Source organism: Symphalangus syndactylus, chromosome 6 (assembly GCF_028878055.3).
Source record: "Symphalangus syndactylus isolate Jambi chromosome 6, NHGRI_mSymSyn1-v2.1_pri, whole genome shotgun sequence".
NCBI lineage: Eukaryota > Metazoa > Chordata > Mammalia > Primates > Hylobatidae > Symphalangus > Symphalangus syndactylus.
Window position 1 is genome coordinate 48,852,131 of NC_072428.2, and position 26,479 is coordinate 48,878,609.

Consider the following 26,479-nt stretch of genomic DNA (forward strand, 5'->3'; position numbering starts at 1 on the left):
CTGAGCCTGAAAAAGGCCAAATAATAAAGGTAGTAAATGGCAGAGTCAGAATCTGCCACCATGCTTTTATGGATTAAAATGTACGCTCTTAAGTACTATGCCCAGAATGGTAAATTATTGTGCTTTGAATGGTAACTCTACTACAGCACCTTTCGAGAAAGGATTCTCAGTCCAGAAATGAATTCTGAACAGTCCAGACTTCACAGAAGAGTGTGTTAAGATTCACTGTCAAGTAGACCTTGAGGGGAAAGGTGGCAAATGGTGCGTGGCATGTGTGACATGTAGACTGGTATTTACTGAGAGGGGCTCATTAGCAACAATCAAGAAGCAAAGGCTACAGTGAAGGCACCATTCAGAAGGTAGGACAAGGACTGTCATATTTTTCAGATGAGGTGGCAAGATAGGAAATTACTACAGGGCCAAAATTACTCTACCTGATGAAGTAAAGTGGAGGATGTTTGAAGTTTGTTACTTCAAATTAATATTCATTACATGTATTCATCATTCAACAAACATTTATTGAGCACCAGGCATTTGTGCTGAGCACTAAGAAAACAAAGTTAGGCTCGGTGCTGTGGCTCACGCCTGTAATCCCAGCACTTTGGGAGGCCAAGGTGGGTGGATCACCTGAGGTCAGGAGTTTGAGACCAGCCTGGTCAACATGGTGAAACCTCGTCTCTACTAAAAATACAAAAATTAGCTGGGTGTAGTGGTGGGTGCCTGTAGTCCCAGCTACTTGGGAGGCTGAGGCAGGAGAATCACTTGAACCTGGGAGGTGGAGGTTGCAGTGAGCCGAGATCATGCCACTGCACTCCAGGCTGGGCGACAGAGCCAGACTCCCTCTCAAAAAACAAACAAACAACAAAACACAAAGATAAATAATGCACATCCTATTCTTGAAGGGCTCAGTGTGGTCAAAAGAAGACTATAAGAATCAAGGATGAAGAGAAGGAACACAGAATAAAAGGATGTCTCAGCAGGAAGCTCTGTGACTACTATGTGTGAGTGTGTGTGTCCATAATTCCATCTACCCAAATCATGGAATAGGAATGATAAAAATTATAACAAAAATTCGATAAGGGTGAAATTGGAAAGATTCCTAGGATATATGTGATGCACTGGGTTATAAAATAAAATTCCATTAAAAAGCCTAGGATTGTCTCCCACTGACAGTACAGCAAGCAGAAGCCAACCAGAAGAAGAAACTTGCCTTATTAATTCATAGCTCTGGTAAAATTCCCCTGTGAGGCAACCAATGCCCCACCCCATGTCTGTGCACAGTTATTCTACCTCTGCAATTTGGGACTCAAATCTCTGGTCATCTCTGTAATTTCAGTTCCTAGAAAGAGCTCCTAAACTGATCATTGTGTTCCTATTAATTAGAAAAGTAACTGTGACACAGAAAGGGTTAACAAATAAGAATTATAAATGATGCTTTCGTGTAAATTTTATTTATTCAAGTGCAATACACGTTATTATCCCGATTTTTGTTTTTAAGCTAAATGCTTAACAATCTGATATACTAGAAAATTATAAGATTCATGGTTTTAATGGAAATATTTAGAATAACTTAACTAGTTAAATTTATAGTCACCATTTAAATGCTTAGGAGAATCTATTATACTACATTTATAAAGCTTATTTTTAAGATGTTGAAATGCTTAAGATAATTTCACCTAAATGTATAAGATTTTATTTGTTAGCATTATAAGAGTTACGTGATTGAGAACAATTTTGTTTAACACCTGCATTAGATGTTTGGAGTGTTTAATATAATCACATTTTAAATTTGTGATTTTAGCTTGAAATATTCACAGAAATGTAGTTAATCAATTGCTTAAACAATGCTTAAAAATTGAGGAGAAATTTACTCACTAGATTTATATCTTTTTCCTTATTTAAAAATATTTAAGAGAATTTGATTAAACGTAAAATTGGTGTTTAAAAGTTAAGGAAAATTTAATCTGTCAAATTAATGAGCTAATGAGAATTTAGCAAAGAACAAGTGAAAAAAGTGTTTTTATTTCAAAACAAAATTATTAGATCTATAATCATTACAACAGTTAACATTATATAGAATTTGGTATGTACTATTATAAGAATATTAGATATGTTATTACTCCTTACCACAATTCTCTGAGGCAGGTACTTTTATTCCTATTCTACAGATGAGAAAGTCAAGGTACAGACAAGTTAGTGACTGCTTCGTCAAATGTGTTAGTTTCTTAGGGTTGCCATAATGACGTATCACAAACCGGATGGCTGAAAATAACAGAATTTTATTGTCTCACAGTTCTAGAGGCTAGAAGTCTGAAGTCAAGGTAACAGTGGGCCCATGCTTTCTCTGAAAGCTCTTGGGGAGAATTCTTCCCTGCCTTTTCCTAGCTCTTAGTGGTTGCCAGCAATCCTTGGCTTATAGCTGCATCACTCCAATTCCTTGTCACATGGCAGTCTCTTGTATGTCCCTCTATGTCTTTATATGGCTTTCCTAAAAGGACACTAGTCATGGGATTTGGTGCCTACTCTGATCCAGCATAAGCTCATCTTAACATATCTACAAAGACCTTATTTCCAAATAAGGTGACATTCTGAGGTTCTAGGTAGATGTAAATTTTGGGAGGACAGTATTCAAACCAGTACCCCATCAATATCCAGCACATTGGTAAACCCAATGTCAGTTCTTAATCCTCATTTTATTTACATCTTATTTGTCACATCTGGGCATTCCCTCTTCCTGGAAACAATTCCTTTCTTGCCTTCTAGGATACCACACCCTTTTGGTTTTCTTACTACTTCAATGACTTGCTCCTTCTCAGTCTATCAGTTTCTCTTCTTTTCTCTACCTTTAAATAGAATGCCCCAGTTCTTAGTCCTGGGACCTCTTCTCTTTACCATTTACATCTCATCCATTTTTACAGCCTAATATTTCTCTGGAACTCTAGATTCCTGCATCTAATTGCTTTTTTTATGTTTTCCTATGGATATCCAATAGTTGCTTCAAACTTATTAGGTCTAACTCCTGATCATCCCACATAGGTGCTCTACCTGCATGCAGTCTTCCTGAGCTCAGTTAATGGCAGCTCTGTCTTTCCATGGTCAACCTTGGAATCATCCTTTACTTCTCTCTCTCATACCCTACAGAAAACCCTATTGGGTCTCCCTTCAAAATATACCCAGAATGTAACCATTTCTCACCATGTTCCTTGCTTCTACACTGTCCAAGCCTCTGTTATTGCCATCTAGATTATAGCAGGAGACTCCTAATGGGTATTCTCATGTCCAACCTTGTCATTATCTAGTCTATTCTCAATACAGCAGCAGAGAGATCAGTGATAACTTTGGATCATGTCACATCTCTCTTAAAAATTGCCATCTTGGCGAATGAGCCAAAGTACTTTTGAAGCTCTGCTGGGTTCAGGTAACCTGAGCTCTGCCCACTGTTACCTTTCTGATCTCATCCCCTACTTCTCTCTCTTTTTTCTCTCCTGCATCCCCCACATTGCTCTCCTCACTATCCTCGTGTGAACCTCCTTAAGGCCTTTGTATTGGCGGTTCCCTTAGCCTATATTTCTGTATGGCCACAGGGCTTGCTCCCTCATCTCCTTCAAGTGTTTGCTCAAATATTGCAATTGTTTGTGAGCCCTACCATTACCTCCATTAAAATTAACCCCCTGTAAAAAGTAAACAATCTATATGACACTTCTGAACCCCATTACTTGCTCTATTAAATTAATTAATTAATTAATTTTTTTGAGATGGAGTCTCACTCTTGTTGCCCAGGCTGAAGTGCAGTAGCATGATCTCAGCTCACTGCAACCTCTGCCTCCCAGGTTCAAGCGATTCTCCTGCCTCAGCCTTTTGAGTGGCTGGGATTACAGGCGACCACCACCATGCCCGGCTAATTTTTGTACTTTTAGTAGAGAAGGGGTTTTGCCATGTTGGTCAGTCTGGTCTCGAACTCTTGACCTCAGGTGATCCTCCCATCACAGCCTCCCAAAGCTCTGAGATTACAGGTGTGAGCCACCGCGCCCGGCCCTATTTTATTTTTCATAGCATTTACCTTCAATATAACATAATACGTCTGTGTCTCCCACTAGTCAAGTTTCACTAGAGCAAAGATTTTTGGCTATTTTGTCCCTAAAAATGTATCTTCAGCACCTATAGTAGGTATTCAATCAATATTTGTTGAACAAATAAATAAATGCTTGAAACTCCCATTTCCTTCTGCAAAATGATTGTTTCAAAGGAAGCTTGATTGATTCTTACTTGAACAGAATTCTTACAGTACAGCAAATGATGCCATACAATGAAGCACCTTGAAAGATTGCTGGGATAAGCTGACAGCATGGCAGCTAAAATAGTGACTCCAGGCTTGCAGGAATTCTGTGCTTTCTGGAGGAAATGGTCATGGGTTTCCCAATCTGCCTTTTAAACTAAGGTAAGTCTCTTATAAAGACCTTTATGAGAACTGTTTGAGGCTTCATGCCACTGCAAATCCATCTGAGATGATGACTGGGACCTTCATTGCCACTGTCTTAATTCTCGTGGGTGTTGCCTTGCTCTTTGGCATTCAGAGCTAGCTCTCAGTTACTTTGGTGCATTAATAGAACCACTATGCCTGTAGATTTGAAAAAGAAATTGACATGTAGAATTTATCTAAGAAATCAGTAAGTAAAACTTGTAAAAAATCATTTTACAAGCCAGGCGCAGTGGCTCATGCTTGTAATCCCAGCACTTTGGGAGGCCAAGGCGGGCGGATCACAAGGTCAGGAGATCGAGACCACGGTGAAACCCCGTCTCTACTAAAAATACAAAAAAATTAGCCGGGTGTGGTGGCAGGCGCCTGTAGTCCCAGCTACTCGGAGAGGCTGAGGCAGGAGAATGGCGTGAACCTGGGAGGCGGAGCTTGCAGTGAGCCGAGATCGCGCCACTGCACTCCAGCCTGGGTGACAGAGCGAGACTCCGTCTCAAAAAAAAAAAAAATCATTTTACAAGTTGTAAGATAGAAGAAATTGAAATTCTATCCAACAAGAACTTATTCAATGCTGACTTTGTGCCAGGCATTTTGCCAGGTGCTTGTTATACAATGATGAATAACACTTAGGCCCATTCTCAAGGAGCAGTGGGAGGTGCTGGGGATGACACACACACAGATAATATCAAGTGGCACCAAATGCTATGTCAGGGGCAGGCACAGGGTGCTAGGAGAGGATAGCACAGACGAGAAGCATTTAGCTCATACCACAGGATCTTCAGAATGCTTCCTGAAGAAGCTGACAACTGATTAGATGCTAAAAAGACAGGCTGGATCTAGGCAGGAAAAGAGGGGTTGAAAGGACAGCACAAGAAAAAGTTAAAGTAGAAGCAAGGACATGGGGGTGAATAGAAAGCATTGTGTGAACCACCAGCGATTAGGTGTGGCCCCAACATAAAGTATAAGGAGGAGACGGAGGCAGGGTCACAGAGGACCTTGAATGCCAAGGTAGGGAACTCGATCTTGATCTTGTTCAGAATGAAGGGCAGTTATTGAAGGATTTTTAAGTGCTCAGATTTGTACTTTAGTACTTGAAGGAGTGTAGAGGTTGGATTGAAGAGCAAACAGGAGAGTCAGAAAGTCAGAATTGAGTGATAGTATGGGATCAGCTGAAGCACCCCTCTTGCCTTGACAGATCTCACTGAGCCTGGCCCTGTAGAATTACTGGTGAGTGAAGATGGGAAGGAGGTCGTTGCCTTCAGCACTTGAGAACTCTAGGTGGCTGGTCCCAAAACAGGACCGGGGTGTTTAAATTTTGTATTTCCTGAATAGGGACCAATGGAGCTCTGAAAAAATAAGTCAAAAATATAAATACCAAAGAGATAATGAATGGAGAGTCATATATTTATCACCCACTCTCAACTGACCCTAAACTTTAGTGAACAATAAAATGGACATTAGATCTGTTCACCTGTGAACTTGATTTCAGGATATCACCATTACCACTTATGGTGGGTGGCCATTTTCTGGCTAAAGAGCAAGGTCCCAAGGTCCTCTAGCTCTCATTCGCCTGACATGAGGAAGACACTGGAGGGAGGTGTAACCAGCCTGCTGCATGTGCAGGCAGCTTGCCTCTCTCCTCTGGGTGCCTCCACCCACTGTGAGGAGCTGTGTGCAGACTGCACCTTGTTTTAATCCTCCCTTGAGTACTTACACACTGACCAGCCCCCTCCTGCCTCCTGACTATTGCATACTGGAAACTTCTCCATGATCAGAGAGCAAAAGCTCAATTGCCATGTTTAGTAAAAGGTCTGCAGTAAGCCCAAATCAACTAAATAGTCAATTCAGTAGGTACTGACAGACCCTACGCCACAGACCTAAAGAGTCCACATCAGGAGAGAAGACAGATGTGTCCAACTAACTACAAAATAAAAATGAGAGGTGGTAAGTGGTCAATGTATAATCAAATACAATCTAAATACAATCAAACTATTAAGGGAGTCCTTCATTCCAAATGGGGCATTGCTCACTAGAAACTTCATGGAGGAGGTGGCACCTAAAATGAACCCTGAGGATTATATAGGACTTATAGACAGTGGGTGACTTCCTTCTTGGGCACCTGCTGGGATCAGCCCCATCTGATGGATGGTGATACTCGCTTTAGCAGACATGACCCAGGGAAAGGCCATTTTTGCCCAGAATTTACACAGGCCACAAAGAGCAGCTGTGGAATGCATAGCCTATTGTGATACCATGAGGGACTAAATACCAACCCCATGAAGTACTCAAGCAGGGGCCTTCACCCCTTTCCCAGGACCTTCATGCTCTCCTTTCTTTTTCCAATGGTAATTTACAGATGTGTTTTTCTCTGTTTGGGAAAAAGTCTCAGAATTAGCTTAAATGGGCCAGGGACAATGGCTCATGTCTAAATCCCAGAACTTTGGGAGGCCGAGGTGGGTGGATCGCTTGGGCCCAGGAGTACAGGACCAGCCTGAGCAACATGGTAAAACCCCATTTCTACAAAAAAAATACAAAAATTAACCAGGCGTGCTGGTGGGTGGCTGTAGTCCCAGCTACTCGGGAGGCTGAGGAAGGAGAATCGCTTGAGCCCAGGAGGCAGTGGCTGCATTGAGCCAAGATGGCACCACTGCACTCCAGCCTGGATGACAGAGCAAGAATCTGTCTCAAAAAAAAAAAAAAAAAAAAAAATTAGCTTAAACATTGGAATGTTGTATGGAATATACACATCTAATAGGTTGAATAGAACTTCATTTTGAAAAGTCAATTAAATATGTGCTGATTTTAGAAAATGTATTGTCTTGCAGCTTGCTTTTTTTTTTCTCTCAGTGAAAGAGACATAAACAAAGGCCCTTAAATGTGTTTGAAAAGAGGATACAAGAAACTTTCTTTTATCCTTAAAGGTTTAGAGGCTTTTACTGATATGTTATTAATAATATTAACATTTTTGGCACTATTCCAACTATTAGCTTTTCATCTCAAAGATACTCACAATGTCAAAACAAATAAAACCTATTAGCTGAATTCATTTTCTCTCATCTGTGTATCTGCTGTCCTCTATACACTGTGGCTGATAGTAGGCCACAGCATGTATCTCTCAGCCATGCTGTTAGCATTGGGCCTTTGTGTGACTTAGAAACAGAAGCCTCCCCCAGGCAAACTCACCACTTGGTGAGTGGAGAGAAAGCTGACTTCAAGCTGACTTTAGCTTCTCACATCTCCTCATCCTGGCACCCTAGTGAAGAAACCACCTGCAAGACGGTGTGCTGGGGCGCTGGGGAAACAGCTCTTTGGGGAGGTATCAGGGGCCTTAGGTTATTAAAGGTAATGCCCAGGTCCAATCTCAGAATGAGAGGCTGTGTTATTCTGCATAACAATGTAAAATGTGTTCCCCGTAGGCAGTTTCCTATTGGCAGAGACAATTATGATATTAGATGGATGTTTCTTTCCCTGGCTGTAGAATTTTTAATTTCGGTTACTTGCATTGTCTTATAATTCACTCGTGTTATCCCCAGCCCTTAGGAAATCTTCATTAAATGCTACAGTCTGGCATTTGCATGCTTTGGGGGAATGGGGAAAGGGACTGTGTCCGTGCTCGGGATAGGATGGAGGGATAGGGCAGGGAGAAGATGGTGGCTGGGAGAAGCAGCTGAAGGCCTCTAAAGATGGCCATAGAGAAACCTGGAGTGCAGCGGAGAGCAGAAATGACATCTGGAATCATCTGGAATCATGAGATGCAAAAAAGACCATTCCTCAGGCCACTGCAGAGACAAATGGGAGGAAGATATCAACTAAGGGCTAGAGAGAAAGGGTGGGGACTTAGGGTATTTGAGTATTAAAATGAAGGGTGATTCTGGGAGCTGGAGGCTTGGACTCTTATCAAGGGCTGGAAATCAGGTAGGTAGCAAGGAAAGGAAAGAAAAGTGACTGGGGAGCAGCAATGTCAGAAAAGGGGCAACTCACCTGGACATAGGGATTGGTGTCCTGCCCTGTGGGGAAGCTGAGCCCTCTTGGCCAGCTGGGAGCCTCTGGCCTGTCAAACCAGAGGAGACCACAGAGGGTGCCTGCTGAAGGAAACTGGGCTTAAGGCCTCTTCCCTGGTGCTCCTGAGGAGGGCGAGTGAGCTCTGAACTTAGGGGCCATGCCCTCTGCGCCCTGGCCTGACTCCCTTTCGGCCTCCTCTCCTAAAACTCTACCTCTCATTGCTCATGGTCCTGGCCACACCTGCCTCCTCTCTACTTCTGGACAGGCCACCCTGGTCCTTGTTCCAGAGCTGCGTGCTGGCCATCTGCTCTGTGATGGAAATGCACTTCTCAGGCCTTTGCTTGGCTGTCAGCTTCTGGTCAGTCAGGGAAAGTGTCATTTTCTCAGGGCCTTCCCCAGCCACCCAGCACAAAGGAGTGCCCCGTCACTGCTGTCACATCTTGCCGTTGTATTTGCATCCTCCAGCTTGTGATGACCTATTTTCTGTTCAACTGTATGCAATTTGCCTCTCTCCCTCCACCAGAATGCAACCTCCACGGCGCAGGGGTCCCCACTCACTGCCTTGCTCAACACCTTATTCCCAGTGTTGGGAATAGCATGTGGCATATGGCAGGGCTCAATAAACACTGGCTGAATGAATGTGTGCATGCTAGAGACCAGGACAAGTGAAGACGGTCATGGGAACTGATGATAGATAAGCCAATGGCTGGCTCCTAGGGGTTAGAGAAACACTTTGGAGTATCTTCCCAGCTTGTACTGACAGTACCCACTCCTCCCCATAGTGGGCATGCCACCATGCCTGGCTAATTTTTGTTATATTTGTAAAGACGGAGGTCTCAGTATGTCTCCCAGGCTGGTCTAGAACTCCTGAGCTCAAGCAATCCATCCGCCTTAGCCACCCAAAGTGCTGGGATTACAGGCATGAGCCACGGTGCTTGGCCTCATTTTATTCTTTAAAGGAGTTTCAGGGCCGGGCGCGGTGGCTCACACCTGTAATCCCAGCACTTTGGGAGGCCGAGGCAGGGGGATCACCTCAGGTCGGGAGTTCGGGAGCAGCCTGACCAACATGAAGAAACCCTGTCACTACTAAAAATACAAAATTAGCTGGGTGTGGTGGCACATGACTGTAATCCTAGCTACTCGGGAGGCTGAGGCAGGAGAATCGTTTGAACCCAGGAGGCGGAGGTTGTGGTGAGCTCAGATCGCATCATTGCACTTCAGCCTATGCAAGAAGAGCAAAACTTCATCTCATAAAAAGGAGTTTGAGTTAGGTTTTCTGTTCCTAGGAACTCAAAGCATTCTACCTGACTCAGGGTGTGATAATTGTCCCATTCAAAGCTCTCTGGGCAACTGGCTCCATTGCTATCTTGTATGGAATTTATGTTCTGCTCTAGGGACCAGTCTCTCTGAAAGGAGTATGGGTAAGGCAAAAATAAAAACAAAAGCACTCTGGAAGGGAAGGGGACGTTCAGAGCTGTCCTGATGGACAGACCAGGAGCAACATGTGGAAGCCCCAGTGAGATCATTTTGACTGTGTAGAAGCAAAACTTTGTCAAAAATTAGAACTTCAGAGCAGCCTCTCAAGACATTGCACAAGAGGATGGGAGAAGACTGCCTCTGAAATGGGCCCAACTTACATACCTACACCTCTGTGGGAAAGAAGCAGTGGATAGAGTCAGAGAGCAGCTTTTCTGAGTGAGCGGAACTGCAGGGAACAGAATCAGGAGTGAGAAGGCCTCTGGGGGCCAGGACATTCTTATCTAATACTTGAGGCCAATGTGGCAACAAGCAGAAGTGCTTATGAGTAGATTTCCTAGATGTTAATTACTTAAGATTATTATACTTTTGATTTATTTCACATTTGAATTTGATTTCTTATCATTGTTTTGTTTCCTCAATGTGTGTGTGTGTGTGTGTGTGTGTGTGTGTTTTAAATATAAACGTGTAATGCTGTCAGTTCTGTCTTACTTAATGACCCTTGATTGCTCATTCACATTTTAAAATTAATAACTGGGTATTTTGTGTATTTTTTCTCTGCTTTTGTATGTGCAGACTAATTTTCTAGCTATCTCTTTCTCTAGAGTTGGGATCCAACCAGCAGCAATGTCAGATTTGTTGTTGTTGGTCATGAGGTACATGCTAGTCCCTTGCAAGAAACAGTTTCAGGCACAGCTGGGTCCAGAGGTTCAGACAGTGTCATCAGGACTCATTATCACCTTCTCTATTTCTCAAGTATGCTTTCTTTTGTTTCACTCCATCCTGGAGTGCACTCTATTATTTTGATGGTGAGATAGCAGCCAACAACTCCACATTTGCATCCTCACAGCTTCAAGTCCAGTGGAAAGGTGTGACTTTTCCTGATAGTTCCAACAAAATTCCTGGGCCTAAATTGGGTCACACACTCACCCTGAACCAATCCCTGAATGTGATGATTGGGCTTAAGCCTGGGGAGATGCAAAGATGCTCCTGGAGCTGAAGATGTGGATATCTCTACCCAAACCACATGGTTAGAGGGGGAAGAGGGGTGAGTCTTCAAAGGAAAATGTGGTTCTTTTATCAGAAGAGGAGAAGAAAAGCTGCATAAGCAAAGTCATACATTTTCACTTCAGGCCTTTTCAAGCTAAGATAGCGAGGGAAATTATGTTCTGCTTTGGGGGAATAAAATCTTTGCAAATACAAAATTTAGTCTTAACAGAATGCAACATTTAAAAACACATCTGTGGGAAAACCACACAGAACATAGCATGCCTTCTAAAGTGAAAAAGGATATTCCATTAGCTTTCAGAGTTTTAAAAACAAAGGGCTTTCTGTTAATAAATTTTACTGCATATTGTTCAGTGCATGTCCTATGTCCTACTGGGTTTAGAAATTATGGTTATTTTGAAGCATTTGATTAGGTGGGCAGGAAACATCAGAAGCAAAACAACTGAAAGTACATTAGCTAAAAACCTACATCACAAATCATTTGGGAATGTGAAGTCATAAAGGATGACGAATCGGTGCCAGCAGGATGGAAACAAAAGAATTTTCTTAAAAATTTTAAGGCATTATTCTAGTTTTAATTGTTAAGTGAGCTGAATAATAACAGCTGAGAAGGAAAAGTCTTTTAAAACCAGCATTACTGTGTGATCCCGACACTGATCATGTCAGAAACTGGTTGTGCTCTGATTGGTATAGCTGTGTCTTCAAAGCTGCTTGACCAGCACAGATGTGAGGTTGAGAGGTTTGCTGACATGTGTCAGCATGTGTAAAACTTTTTCTAGGGAGAGGGCAAGAGAAGGAAAAGAAAAGTTAAACTGGAACTCCAGTAGGTTGTGAGATTCATCTTGATGATAAAATAACGAAGAGAGAAAGCCTTTCCTAACAGATGGAGAGAAGTAAGTACACATTTGGACCCGAATGAGCTTGGTAGCTATGCCCAACAAGCACTGAGATGGAGGAACACTGTGAGTTTAAATCTGTATTTTGTCAGCTTTTCTTACAATAACAACGCCAAATCTTAGTTGCTTACAGCAGTACACACTAATTTCTTGCTGATAAGTCTGTGGTTGGCTGCAGCTCTGCCAGACGGGTAGAAGTCTACTTCTGCGTCTTCTTGTTCCAGGAACAAGCTGAAGAAGCCCCCGTTTTCCAGGGCATGTTATTCCCATGACAGCTGCTAAAAGTTCAAGGGGGTGAGTAGAAACATGTGGAACTGGCATGTTGTCATCCTTTCATATTCTATTGATTGAAGCAAATCACAGGCCCGAGTCCTAAGTCACTGGAGTCAAGATCCTGACAAGAGTGTGGTGGGGCATATAACAATGAAGAAATAATACCATCTACCTTAATCTGATAGCTCGGCCAGTTATTTGCCTCATGATGTTGGATGAATTAGTTAAGCCTCAGTTTCTGTTATCTGGGGAGACAAAACTGTTTACTTCGCAGGGTGAGAGTTAAACTGGGGATGCCTGTACAGCGCTGAGCACAGTGGTCGGGATAGAGTAGAAAATGTAACATTGGATTATTATTCATCGGAGGGATCCTATTACAGGCAAAGCATGCCTGCTTGGGAGATGGGCAATGACTGGCATCCTGGAGAAAGCAGACAGGAATTGAGAAGTTAGCTGGGCACAGGGGAGGGGGTGGTAGTTGGGCAGGCAGGAGAGGGTTTAAGGTGGTGGGAAGAGCAGGGGCCCACCAGACCCAATGCTCACAAACACTGGGGAATGGACGAATAAATGGGTACATGAGGAGAAACAGTTCAGGCCCTCTCTCAAACAACTCTAGGAGAACAGCTGGTCTGAGGACGGCTGTGGCTTTATTTTCTAGGATAGCCTGGTCACCTTGCTTCCTGTGGGTGAAGCAGACTTTGCCCCTTGAGATCAAACCTGGCAGGCTGTGCTTTCCACAGCCCCAGTCCAGTCGCCTCTCTTGTCCCTACAGTCATCATATCCTGCCCTGTACTTCCCCTTCTCCAAACCAGTCCCCCACTTCCACTGTCTGCAGCCCTCCTCTGGTGCTCCACACCTACCTCCCCTACATCCTTAATCCTTCATGTAAACTTTCTATCCACTTTCTCACTTCAACTGAATCCTGGTTCTCTTTTGAAGTCACGACACTTTCTTTGTAGCACTCTCAAGAGGCCACCTAGTCCCTCACATTCCATGCATCTATGCATCTCAGGGTGGCCTGGCAAGGTTGTCGCTTTTGCTCCATTTTTTTTTTTTTTTTTTGAGATGGAGTCTCACTCTGTTGCCCAGGCTGGCTCACTGCAACTGTTGCCTCCTGGGTTCAAGCGATTCTCATGCCTCAGCCTCCTGAGTAGCTGGGATTACAGGCATCCACCACCATGCCCGGTTAATTTTTGTATTTTTAGTAGAGACAGGGTTTTGCCATGTTGTCTAGGCTGGTCTCGAACTCCTGATTTCAAGTGATCCACCCACCTTGGCCTCCCAAAGTGCTGGCATTACAGGTGTGAGCCACCATGCCTGGCCTCTTTTGCTCCTTGATGCCTTTGCTCCTCTACTTTCTCATAACCCTCTGAGTATTGGCTTCTCCTCCCTGGTTCCATCAGCAACACCCTTGGCCACCCTCCTTCATTCTGTGAAGACTAAGCCCCTGTTGCTCCCAGTTTTCCTTTCCACCTCAAGCCCTGAATCTGCCCCACCCCAGTCAACCGGGCGTGGCAGCCTTCTCATCCTTAGTCATGACCCATCCACTGTGAAGCCACGACTGAAAAGAGGGGTTCAGGTTTCTGGGGAAGCTGTAGAGACCCCGCCCCTCACTCATTGGGCCTGCTAAAGAATTCTGTTTGAAGGCCTATGAAAAGTGAGTTATTTTGAGATAATTCTTTTTGTTCTGTAGAGCAGGTTTTGCCACTTTTTCAAACTATTTCAGTATGTCTGGAAAACAGAACCACACACCACACAACATTGGAGATGCAGAGGGCACAGTTGCCATTTTCAGCATAGACTGAGGTGCATAATCGCAGCGTGAAATTGCAATCAATAAAGCACAGTCATCTTGCTAAAGCGGCACACTCACAGCAGATGCTGTCTTCCTTGGAGCAGGAGGTGCGTGCTGCTACCCTGTTCCGCCTGAACGGACAACATGTGCATGAGGCGTCTGTGTCTACACTGCTTTTAGCAGGTGCCATCAAAGGCAATGATGTTTTCCCCAAGTCTCAAGCCAGATCCCTGCACCCGAGTATGGCGCCCTCTCACTGTAAAGGCTGCATTCAGAATAAATCTCAGATAGAACCAGATAGTTCTGAAGCCCTTCAGAGAGAAGGCCTCCCCATTTCTCCTCAGTTTCACAAAGTCACTAGATTGTCTCAACAATATTTCAGATATCTGTGAAATATCCCAAAGTTCACGGGACCCCGAGCTCCGTGGTTATTCTCTCCTTGCAGACTTTCAAGGCTTTGCTTAAAGCCCCTGCAGACAGGTAGAGCTCATGCTCCTAGGCAAAACATGAGATGCTGTCGGTGAGGGTGTTTTTCATTCAGCTTTTTAGAGTGTAGACATTTGAACGTGCAATCTTCTGAAACCATACAATGACTGTCAATGAAGGATCCCTAATTTGTGAGTCAGGAAGGAGTTTGCACACTTCATGCTGAGCAAATGGGAAGCTGAGCCCACCCTCTTGCTCTCATTCAGCCAACACTGGGCACCTAGTTGTATGCCGGGGCCTACATAATGGTCTCAGGATTCAGAGATGAATGAGATACAATATCTGTTCTCAGGGAACTCATAGTTTATTCAGGAAAACTAACACAAAATTACAAAATAGCATTATGGGAGCTATCACAAAGATATATATACAGAGAAAAGGTTATCTATATGTTGAGTTCGAAGGAAGTAAATGTTTGTGAGGGAGCTTTGTGTAGCTATTGCAGACAAAGAGAACAGCACATGCAAAGGCAAAGTGGCACCACAGAGCAGTGTTGCCAGGGTACTAGAAGTGGCCTGTGTGCTGGGGCATAAAATGTTCAAAGGCAATGATAGTCTGTGCCTCCAGATAGAGAGGGGCCAGGTTGTGAAGGCCTGAGTGTGCCCTCTAAGGAATTTGGGTTCTAACCTATAAAAGGAAGCCACGGAGAGCCAGAGATAAAGAGAATTGGGGTGAGGTACCAGGGTGAGTTGTGAAGGGGGCAGGCAGTTCCCTGAGGTATTCACTGTGGCACAGGAAGGTGGCCACATGTGTCCCTGCTCAGAGAATCAGTGATATGAGGGCAAGATTGATCAGACCCTGAATCGGACAGTTCCAGAACATTGGAAAGCCTTAGTGGTCCACCAGACAGAGTGACCTCACAAACTCTGCAGACACACACACTTCCATATTGCCAAACTGCAAACACTGCATCAAAAGGGCACCAGGATGTATGCCCCTGGGCCCTGAGGTGGACAGCCCTGGCGATGCTGTGTCCCATGCTTCTCTCCCAAGCTCCCCTCAGGGATTGGGTCCTCACTGCCCAGTGGATCATTCATGATTCAGCAGTGATTGCAGGAGGCCTGCGGAGCTGACCAGGGACCAAAGTGGGCTTACAGACAGAAAGGCAGGGCAGGAACTACCTACCCATGCTCTCCAGGAGGACGGGAGGAGAAGCAAGGAGAAATGAGGGTATTGGTCTTATGCCTCTAGAGAGGGAGCTTGTGGGCGTCCCCTCCTGCTTCCCCTTGAGGGAATCAAGGCAGAGGGGCTGGGGGGGATGACTAGGGAGGGCTTTTTCTTCCCTTGCTCTGGGAAGCGCTAGGATCTAGGTTCCTAAAAGACCATCCTGTGGTACCACGTGCTAATGTTTGGGATCAGGAAGTTGTCATGTTGTCACTGGCTCCGGAGATCACTGGACAGGAGGACCAGCCCAAGAGTAAGCCCTCCTGAGAGTTCTCAAAGCAGGAGAATCAGTGTTTCTGGCCAAGACTCCATAAACCTCATGAAGCCTGGTTTCTCCTTTAATAATAATGATACTAATAATAGCTAATATCCATTGAGCAAACATTAGGTACTAGGCACTCTTGTAAGTGTTCTGCATTTATTAACTTATTTAATTCTTACAACTCTCAGAGGTGGTTAAAAATTAATCTTCACTGTACAGTCCTTCCAATGATAACCATGATTATCCTTGAACCTAGAGACTTGATATTCCAGCTCCATGATTTCAGCAGTTGGGAGCTTTTCATTTCCTTTGCAGCCCTTGGCTTGGCAATAGGCACAACTACAAGGTCAAGTGGGTGTTTTCCAGGCAAGTCTGCCACGTGGACTTGATGCTGTGCCTGGGGCTGATTCCCAGCTTGAGGCTCCCACATAGAGGCGGCTTATGCCGGGGCAAAAGCCAGCCTTGTGACCAGTTCTATGCCAGCTACAAGAGCTGGGCTTTTTAGTAACTTCAGCACAGGAGCTACGTACTGTGCGCAGTAGGGTAGGATTGTCTGAGCCCAAACACTGGCCAGAGGACTAGTGCAGCTATCTGGAAGAGTCAGCTCACAAAGAGGAGACTTCCACAGGGCCCCACTATATAGACAGTGCCTCTGGGATTCCAGTGTTAGGCATAGTCTGAAGAGGATTCAGCCCAAGACTCCTGTCTGTTAGAAAAATTTCCTCCCTGGCTGAAAGAGGCCAGGAAGCAGTTACATCCCTGTGGGCCATCTTCCCAGATGCTGCTTTGTGTGGTGCAGAAAAAAACAAAAAGTGACTTGGGTCAGAAACTTGAGGCATGACTATGTCCCACTGTCAGCCAGCGAAAGCCCATGAGAAAGAGAGAAAAGGGTGGTTGGATGTATAGGAGGAGAGCAGGCATATTCAGGGGGCCAGCAGTCCAGCAAGGTTTTTGGAGAAGCACCAGGCTGGAGCCATGAGAGGGCAGGGTCAGGGAGGAGGGGTACAGACGGGGACTGCAGTCAGGGGCTCCCAGGGGACATCCCCAAGGGAAGTCAAGGTCAGAGAGAGCAGAGAGCGGCCATGGAGTCCAAGGCTGGACAGCGAAGCCCAGGGGCAGCCCCAGCCCATGCCACACATGCTTTCAGAGGCCCTAGTTCCCGCTGAAGCACATTTTTGGACATTTGATTTCTCCCTTCTGCTTCTCTCCTTTTCTTGTACATACATGTATGTTGAATAATATCAATTATCAAAGTTTACCTAGCATCCATTAAGTTCCAGATGCTGTGTTAAACATGTTACATTCATTTTTTCATTTAAGTCTCACACAGCTCTGTGAGGTAGGATCTATTGTTGTGTTGCTAAAGAGTAGAATAACCTGAGGTTTAGAGGAATTTAGAAACTTGCTCAAGGACACACAACTCAAAAATGGCAAAGCCAGAATGTGAAGCCAGCTCCAGCACTCATGCTTTTAAATACCACTCTCTCTTGGCCGGGCGCGGTGGCTCACGCTTGTAATCCCAGCACTTTGGGAGGCCGAGGCGGGCGGATCACGAGGTCAGGAGATCGAGACCACAGTGAAACCCCGTCTCTACTAAAAATACAAAAAAAAAATTAGCCGGGCGTGGTGGCGGGCGCCTGTAGTCCCAGCTACTCGGAGAGGCTGAGGCAGGAGAATGGCGTGAACCCGGGAGGCGGAGCTTGCAGTGAGCCAAGATCACGCCACTGCACTCCAGCCTGGGGACAGAGCGAGACTCCGTCTCAAAAAAAAAAAAAAAAAAAAAAATACCACTCTCTCTCCTGGGTTCCCAAAGTGAAAAGACCCCATCCCGACTTTGATAAGTGGATGACAGCCCAGGGCCCTAGCAGAATCCCGGCAGGGGAAGACTCTCCTGGAAGCTCCTTGGCAAAACAAGCCACCCTCTTGTCTGTCTCCAGCCACTGACCTCTAAGTCCCAGTGCTAATCCTGCTTTGGAAAATCACAAACTCCATGGGAGATCAAAGGCAAAGTCCCAGTTCCCGCCTATCAATCCATTCCTGCTTGGCCCTTTATGTGGTGCAGTCCCCCAGGGAGGCAGCAACCACAAGCCAGGAGATACTCTCGGCTCTGCTTTCATAGAGAAAACCTCCATTGGCTATGGAAATTGGGCAATTTTTCACTTAAAACCATCTGAAAACAAACTTCAGTGCCTTCAAAATTATATATTCACAGAACATTTCTAGACTCTGGAATAGGACTAGATGGTAATGATTTAATTGATGGTTAAGTGTGTAGATAAAATGAATATGCTGAATTCTTTCCGTAATTATCTCTCCAAGGAGCCCTAGCAGCTGTAATTACTGTCTGAGGCCAAAATTACAAACCAGCTGTAGTTTTAAGCAAAATACATTGCAGCCTCCACTGGATCACTGAGGAAAAGTCGGTTACTACCAGCACAGAGGCCCAATAGGATCCATCAAAAAGGGAGCACAGCCCTTGAAGAAGTTCATTCCCAAACCTCAGGGAATATGTTCTCGCAGCATTGTTCTACATCCCAGTGCCTCACTATCACTGCATGCTGCTCTCTCCTTGCAGCTGGAAACCCTTCTTCCTCCCCTAGGAAGATTTCTCAGACCTGTCAGTTCACACTGATCTCTCACCCTGAGGATTAGAGAGCAGGCTGAGCAAAAAGAGGCACTATTAAATCTCAGCACAGGGAGGACGGAGGAGCCCTCATTGGCCAGCAGGTAGACTGGCAGTCTCACTACAACTCAGAGTCTGTACCTTTTTGTAGCCAATAGGCCAAATTAGGTTCTAAATCTACTTCTGGCTATAGTAAACTGGAATGGCTGCTTCCACTGATCAAATGAATCCAATCATGACCAAATTCTCTATAGAAGCTAAGCTCTTGCCTGAATAGTTACGCAAAATCCATGCATTCATTCAACAACCATCACAGAATTATGGAGTGCCTCCTATGTGCCAGGTACCATGTGAAGGATTGGGTATACAATGACAAATAGAGCAGACATGGCTCCTGCACTATTGGACTGTGGCTTTTGAATTATCCTTCACTTGACTTGGAACTTGCCAAGAGTCCTGTCTGGGACATTAGGATCTGCATCTGGAGATGAGGTGGTTGGGTAGAAGAGAGTTTCAGGATGAAGTGGGCATGCTGAAGGTGAAGAACGGAGCACATGAGCTGCTGATTTCAGCTGAGCTGGCTGGAGGCACTGGCCTTGGCTCTCAGGAGCCTTGTCTGCTCTGCAGCCTCTTTCATGCATTCAGCACTTCCTGAGGTGCCTACCATGTGCACAGGCTGTGCCCTCTGTGGTTCACTCCTTCTACCCCTGAAAACATGGACCCCATGCCCTATCCTTGCTGTGTGGAGCTCTTGCTAGGTATGACGAAGACAGAACACAGTACCAGGTAACACCATAACTGTTATTAAACAATCTCTCTAATTATTTTCTTATGTCTATTTCCTCAGCCAGATTGTAAATTCTGTGGGGGATGGGACCAGCATTTCCCCATTATACCTCCAGTGCCAGGTAGGGTGCTTTGCACTTGCTCAGAAATATTCGGCTTAAAATAAATTCTCCAACTCCACTTCCAAAGGGGAGGCCGGGGGATTCCTTTTCAGGTGAAGGTGTTAGGGAGTCGGGTCTGCAGAACAATGAGCAAATCTAGACTTCCACAAAGGCACACCAGAATCCACTCATTCCCATTCAAAGAGTCCTCTCTCTCATTCTCATTCCTTCTTTCATTCTCATTCATTCATTCATTGTCATTCTGTCTCTCTCTCTCTCTCTCCCTCTCCCCCCTTTTCTCCATCTCTCTCATTTTCCTCACTAGACTGTGTACTCCTGGAAGGCAGGCGCCATGTATTTTTATCACTGAATCCTCAGTGTCTGGACATCGCGTGGTACAGAGGGCCCCTAAATAAGTTTTTTTTGAATGGACCTATCAATGAACCCAGCAGTCCTGAAGAGTTACCTGCAGTGATGTCAATGGCCAGGGGAGGGCAGCAAAGGGCAGCAGAGCTGATAGCAGAGGCCCTAGGAAAGGCCTACTGCTCTTTGGGAGACAGATGCTTGGCATTGGGTCAAGGAACCCATTACCCATGTGAGTATCTGGAGACATCGAGAGCCCCAGGACTGGAGAAAACGGCTGACAGGAATCCAGAGAAGCCCAGTGTTATAAAGGAGGGGGACCAATTTGAGTGGGGAGCTGCAGAAGTGGGTGCCCAATGCTGGGGGTGAAGGTGTGTGGAGAGAGGAGCTGAAATCCCGATTCCCAGCGAGATAGTCTAGAGTCACAGTGTTGGCAGCACGAGTCCTGTGCTGAGCTCTCTGGGACTCCAAACATGCCCGAAGGGCTTTGACTCTCTGGTTTTTGAAATGACAAGTGTTCTGAAAGATGGGTCTGACACCATCCTCCACCCTGGTTTGCAGTGCAGAAGAGTGGGAGGAGAGAGCCAAGAGCAGACCACAGCTGTGTGTGTGTGTGGAGACGTGTTCTCCAGCCCCTCTTCAAGTCCCACCACAGGGGTGGGAAATGGCAGCGTTAGGTCTGTAGAGGAAAAGCTCCTTCCCTCAGCCATTTTCACTGAGAGCAGAGAGTTGATGGCATGTGCAGAGACATGGCAGGAGGTGGTGGGGTTGCTGGGACCATCTCTTATCTGGAGAGTTTCTCAGTGGGTGCTGCTGGTCTGGCAAGCTTTGAGATTCAGATTTGGTTTGCTGCCCTGTGGTGTCTGTGCTGGCTTGAGCTTTTTGGAATAGGCTACAAAATGGTTTGCTTCCAGGAGATGGATAATGGAGTGCAGAGTTGTCATGAGAAGAAATAGGGTGCCTGTGGGGGAGAGTCATAGCTGGAAGGTTGGCTGGGTATTGCCAGGGGAGACGGGGATGGTGTTTTTCTTGGTGTCCCAGAAGAAGGGATCCATCTCCAGGGCTGAACCTGTTTGGCCCACACAGTCCCATTCCTTTTGCCAGTGACTGCTTAAAAAATTGGCATACTTCTGGCCATGATGTGTAAGGCGCCAGTTTGCTGGGCACTTGAATAATTTTTTCCTTGCTCTTAACAGAGAGCTACAAAAAGTACGTTTTCCTGTGGATACTTTCATGTCTGGATGCAATGCCTAGACCTGCATCCATCTTGCGACCAACTTGAAGACGAATCGAAAGGAAGGAAGGATGGCCCAAGAGCCTGGGAAGAACTGGTGTTCCTGATACCATCATTAACCACAGAATCTACAATCCCCGAACCCCCCATCCTTAACCATGGAATCTACAATCCTATCTCTAGACCCTTTGTCCAGATGCTACAGTTTCTTTGTTCAATCTAGTTTGTGTCAGGATTTCTGTTCATTACATCAAAAGTATTCTAATATTTGTAGCAAAGCAACTGGAGAAGTTTTCACTTTGTCTTTAACCAAAGAAGACTTCCAGGAAACATCTCCTCAGTGGGTTTCTCCCTCACCACTGGATTTTTGTCTCTGTACTAATGCTTTGATTTGTTTTAGGAGTCTCACCTCTCCACCTGTCATATTCCCCTGGCAGGCTCATTTCTGCTAATGCCCACAATATGCATATCAATGAGCTTTCAACCTTAGGTACACAGCTCTTCAGGCATGTATAGCACATTAATCTGTCTGCTCCTAAGTGGTCTGTTGACATGTTTGGGTGCCAGTTATACCTACAAGGCTGTGGTCCTTGTCCTGGGTTATTCTGTTTGTTCTCTCTGCAAGATGCATTAGGACACCCAAGGCCATGGCCATCACTTACATCTAGGATTCGATCTTATCTCCTGTGAATCACTGGAAACCTCCTGTCCTGGAACCCTTTTTTTCCACATCCCACTCGATGTCGTTCATAGCAACTGGTCTTGCGGGTTGTCTGTTTTATTGTGTTGTCTTACTCTTCCTCCTGGTATCAGTTTTTAAATCCTCTTGATGAGATCAGCTGATCAATCGCTAAGCAACATAGTCTCCCATGTCTTTGTAAGATTCTCTGCACTCATGGCTAGAATGATTTATTCTGGTATCTTAAGCTGTGTTTCAGAACCTCACTCTAAATATGAACCTATTCTTGTAAGTCCACTACTGATCATCTTTAGATATTCTTCAGTCTTCCAGAGTTCCAAAGGGCAGTAGGAAGAGGCAATGAAAATAGCACCTGTATTCTCACATCTTTCATTTTTCCACTCAAAAAAATACCACCATGTTCACTCCTGGTGGAACATTTATGTCCATGAGAAGCAGTGGCTTTGAAGAGTTTTGGCAGACTCTTTATTGCGCCTTACTCAACATTGGGAAGGTATCTTGCCATCAGACCTTTTGGGTCTCCATGAAACTTCTTATACCCCCTCTAGGAAAAGTCACTACCTGTGATCTTTCTGAGCTTCTAAACGCAGCATTTTTTTACACTTCAGTGAGCGGGGGTCCTCCTTATTTGTGCTTCTCTTCCTGTAAGGGTGACTTCCTCCTAGTAGGATGAATCTCATGCCTATTTGTGTTATTTTGCTAATTCCAGCTTCTTTTCTACTCAGGGGGGTTCCAACTCTTTTAAGGTCTCATCTTCAGCACTTCTAAACTGTGGGAAACTATGTGAAAACAAATGGAGTGGCCAAACACACTATTCAGCACTGTGCTTCTGGACAGCTGCAAGTCCATAAGTGTTCCGGTGAGTCTTCAGGTTGTACGGGAACAGAGGCTGACTCAAGGTGGTTCAATGAAAGTCTAGATGGGAGTGCTTATGGTGTTCCGTAATAAAGTACTCATGGAACAATAATAGAAATGGATTCTTAGAGAAGCCCAAGAGAAGGAACTATGATTGCCTCATTTCCCTGACATTTCTACGTTTGGTGGCGTAATCTAATCGACCCAACCCCCCTTGGGGTGCCAGGCCATGTCATAAGTCACTGGACAGCCCATAAACAGGTTTCTGGGAGCATGTCCCCATCTTGATCCAATCACCTGTGGCCAGTACATTTTACAAACCACGGTGGTTAGGGCTGCTTGTTCAACAGATATTAGGGGTGAAGTTGTACATGCATGCAGGGGATGCTGAGATGGTAGGCACCGTGAATAACATGTTCCAGGGTGGGCTCTGCCTCTTGTCTGCTCTATGACATACCCCTGCTTCCTTGTCCTGACCTCTCATTTGCTAAAGTCTGATTTCTAGCTTTGAAGTCTCTGCTCAATCTCTCCAGCCTTCTGCTCATGTCTTCACCTCCTACCTTGCAGCCTGTCTTTTGACTTGATGTTGCTTGACTGCAATTCCTGTGACTTGGCCTTGGGGTCCACTCCCATGAAATGCTTCTCTGGCAGCCTTGGCAGGTGTGTCCCAGTGTTCCTGAGTTCCAGTGTTCCTGGCTGTGTCCTTGCACAAGAGCAGGCTGCTTGAGATTAGACATGCTCCTCCCTCCTATCAGTCCATCTTGGCTCTGACACTGACTCTCCTCGGCCTCCTTTTCTTTGTCTGCTGGAGCAAGCAAAGTTTCCCAGAAGGTTTAAATTTACATTCTTGGTCAAGATCTCACACCATCAAGACACTGAAGCAGATAGAGTGACTTCCTTCTCTTCTAAGCTGTGTACATGCCTCCATGCCCCTACTAGTTTGTATAATTCTAGTGTCTATAATTTCTTCCATTCTTTCCTGAAACTTTGTCCTTTCTGTTAAAGTAGGTTTTTAGGGATATTTTTCAGGTTGGTTCATCCCTCTGAATGTCTTGGGTTTGTCTGATTGAAGCCAGATGGACACAGCGAGTGTTTCCTTTCTGAGTGGTGGGAGGTGGCTCTTGCATCACCTTTGGGTCCTTTAGAGCTTTAGAGTAAATGCTCAAAGACTGCCCACAGCTGGACTTGCTGGCTGTGAATTAGATCTGGGAGGAGAGGACTTAGCAGGAAAAGCTTCTGTATCTAATGCTAAAATCAGAGATGAAGGCTGAACAGAAGTGGGACATCCAAGAGTCAGGGGCGGGATGTAGGAGGTGCACGGGATGACAGAGGTGGGGCTCTGATCTGAGAAGGGCAGTGTCAATGTGCACAGCAGAGCATTGGGGAGGGGATGTGTTGTTCCATACAAGCTGATGGAAGTTGTTAGAAGAATAGGAACAAGGCTTGGATGGTGGCAAAAGACCTACCTGCACCAATGTGAAAAAAGGGGCCCTTTCAAGGCTGAGCCAGGTTGGAAGAGGGCAGAGCTGCTTCTAGGACACCAGAGAGTGCAGCAAGTATGCAGAGAAAACCCGGGAACCCAGAGACCTGGGCGAGAGGAGGCAGATGGGTGGGCCAAAGTTCTAGTAGTTGGGAAAGGTGATAGAAGGCACTGCATTAATGCTGGGTCCTCTGCCCTTGTACTAAGAGCAGCACATGGCTGCCTCCGAATCCTGCCCATGGAGTAACATTTGCTTCCGTATGCCACAAAGATGAGATGGGGCCGTGATGTGCATGTTATAGGAGGGCAGAGCATCCTGTGTGTTCTGTGAGAAGAGCTGGGCCACGTGTCTCCGGGTCAAAGCCCGCATACCGGTTATCCCCTCTCTCTCATATCTTCAACCTTTCCTTTCCTATTGGGAAGGATTTCCATATTTCCAAGAGCCTGCTCAAGTGGGGTCAGCATGTCTCTGGTCACCACCCTCGCCCCTGTGGAAGGCTGGCAACTCTCACATCTATACAAAATTTGAAACCACCAATTATATGATTGACACTATTACACTGGAAAAATTTCCTGTCAGACTCCTCCACCAGACTCTTTACAGGCAGGTGCTTCATCTTCATCTCTCTGTCCACAGCACTTGGTGTAGTATTCACAACCAGGCAGGAATGAAGGAGTCCGTGTGGAGTCAAGGACCTCAGGGAACCCCTTCATAGCAGTGACACACACCTCCAACAAGAATTGCCTCTTCCTTCCTTCTGTGGCTTTGCATAGCATTTTTCTTTAATTATGAACACAATTGGTCTCTCTATGCTGTTTAGGCTAAGCACAGCACAGCTTCAAACTGGAAAGTTAAATATTTGTGGTGAAAATAACTTATTTGTGCCCATGCAAATGTGGCAACACAAACTCAGGCATGTAGTGTTCTATGCAGAGAAGCTAAAGCCGAGGAATGACATTAATTTCCGGTGAAAATATGTGATGACAATCTTAGAATTCTGGCTTTTCAGAAAAAAAAATCACTCTAGAGGGTCCTAAAAATATGTGCAGTTGGTGACAAGTCCATATTCCTTCTTATCACTCCCACACTGGATCAAAATACAGCGGTCGTTTTCAAAGTGCATATCACACAGTGTTTTTTGAATCCATAATGGGCAGTGGCCCATTATGGGTTTGTGAAATTAATTTAATGATTGTGACCAGTAGTCTATTTTTAATGAAAAAAATAAAAAAGTGTATCACGTTATGTGTATTAATTTCATGAAACTTTTGTTTCAGTTTTGTATCTATGTCCATGTCATGATTGAAAGGTATATCTAAATGTGAATCAATACCAAGAACATTTGTGGCACACTGCTCCCTTCCATGTAGAACTGGGGACTTATTGAAATACTGTGCTACACCTTACATTCTTGACACTAAAGTCTTTGTGAAGCACTGGAAATTCCAAAAGCCAGAGAAGTGAGAAACTTGGGCTATCTCTGGAAAAGTTATCCTTATTTAAGCACTACAATAGAACAATAAGAAATAAGCTACTGGAAAGCCTGGGTGGAGTTACAGTTTCCCAGAATCTTAATTGGCTGCAGAAAGGAAACAAACACTTGTCCAGCATCTTTCACTGCTTTCACCAGATATTATGCTAGGTGCTTTCATGTATGTTATATCATTTAATCATCCACACACAGTTATCTAAAACTAGCTACTAATATCCCCATTTTACAGAGGAGGAATGAATCCTCAGAGAGATAAGATAATTTGCTCAAGCTCAGCAGCTCTAAGTGGCCGAGCTGTAATTAGGCTCCTCTTCCTGTTAGACATTAGTAGCAACAGCACAACTGAGGTCGTCCACCAGGAAGTTGAGCTGGGTCACGTCTTCCTCTTTGATTAAATGATTTTGCTCTCCTCAATTTGTCTGCTTCGATCACAGTAGCTCTTGCATTTATCTGTTTTAGACCTTCAACTTTCAAATTAGATTTGACTTCATCAAATAATTTGGCCAAAACAAACAAACAAACAAACAAAAAACCAACTGGACACCACTGTATTAAACAAGTAATTTAAGTCTTTGTGTGTATGCTTAAGTTTGCTAAGAGCTCTTACATTTGTACCTATACATGCATATAAAGAGCATATTACAAATAATCTAGAAGCATATAGGAGCACCATGGACCCTCAGTCTGAGATCAGACTAAGCAACTTCTCATTTTACAATTCAAATGGAAATCCACGTTAATCCTACTGAAGATACTATCCCCACTTTCCCTCCCTCCAAGACCACCAAATTCCTTTCCCTGTGGCTGGCTGCTGCACCAACACTTGTCTCCCTTTTCCTAACCTGCTCTTTCTTCAGTTTCTTTACTGCCTGGAAGGAACCTTACAGATAACCTACCACCCTACCCACCTCAATAGCAAGCATGTCCTGCTCAGCAGCACAGAGCCTTAAAAACAGAGGCCACCTAATGTTCTCTTAGCATGGAGTGGGTAGTGATGGTGGAAGGGCT

At 45.0% G+C, this 26,479-nt stretch overlaps 1 protein-coding gene and 1 long non-coding RNA gene across 4 annotated transcripts in view; one reads left to right on the plus strand and one right to left on the minus strand.

Annotated features, from left to right (window-relative positions):
* Window positions 1–26,479, minus strand: part of SYT9 (synaptotagmin 9) — a 246,322-nt gene that overhangs the window by 29,535 nt on the left and 190,308 nt on the right. The window lies entirely within an intron of this gene.
* LOC129484456 (uncharacterized) lies at window positions 11,006–25,212 on the plus strand. Its single transcript, XR_008658456.2, has 3 exons — window positions 11,006–11,853; window positions 12,081–12,150; window positions 20,906–25,212. It is a non-coding gene; the product is annotated as an uncharacterized lncRNA (long non-coding RNA).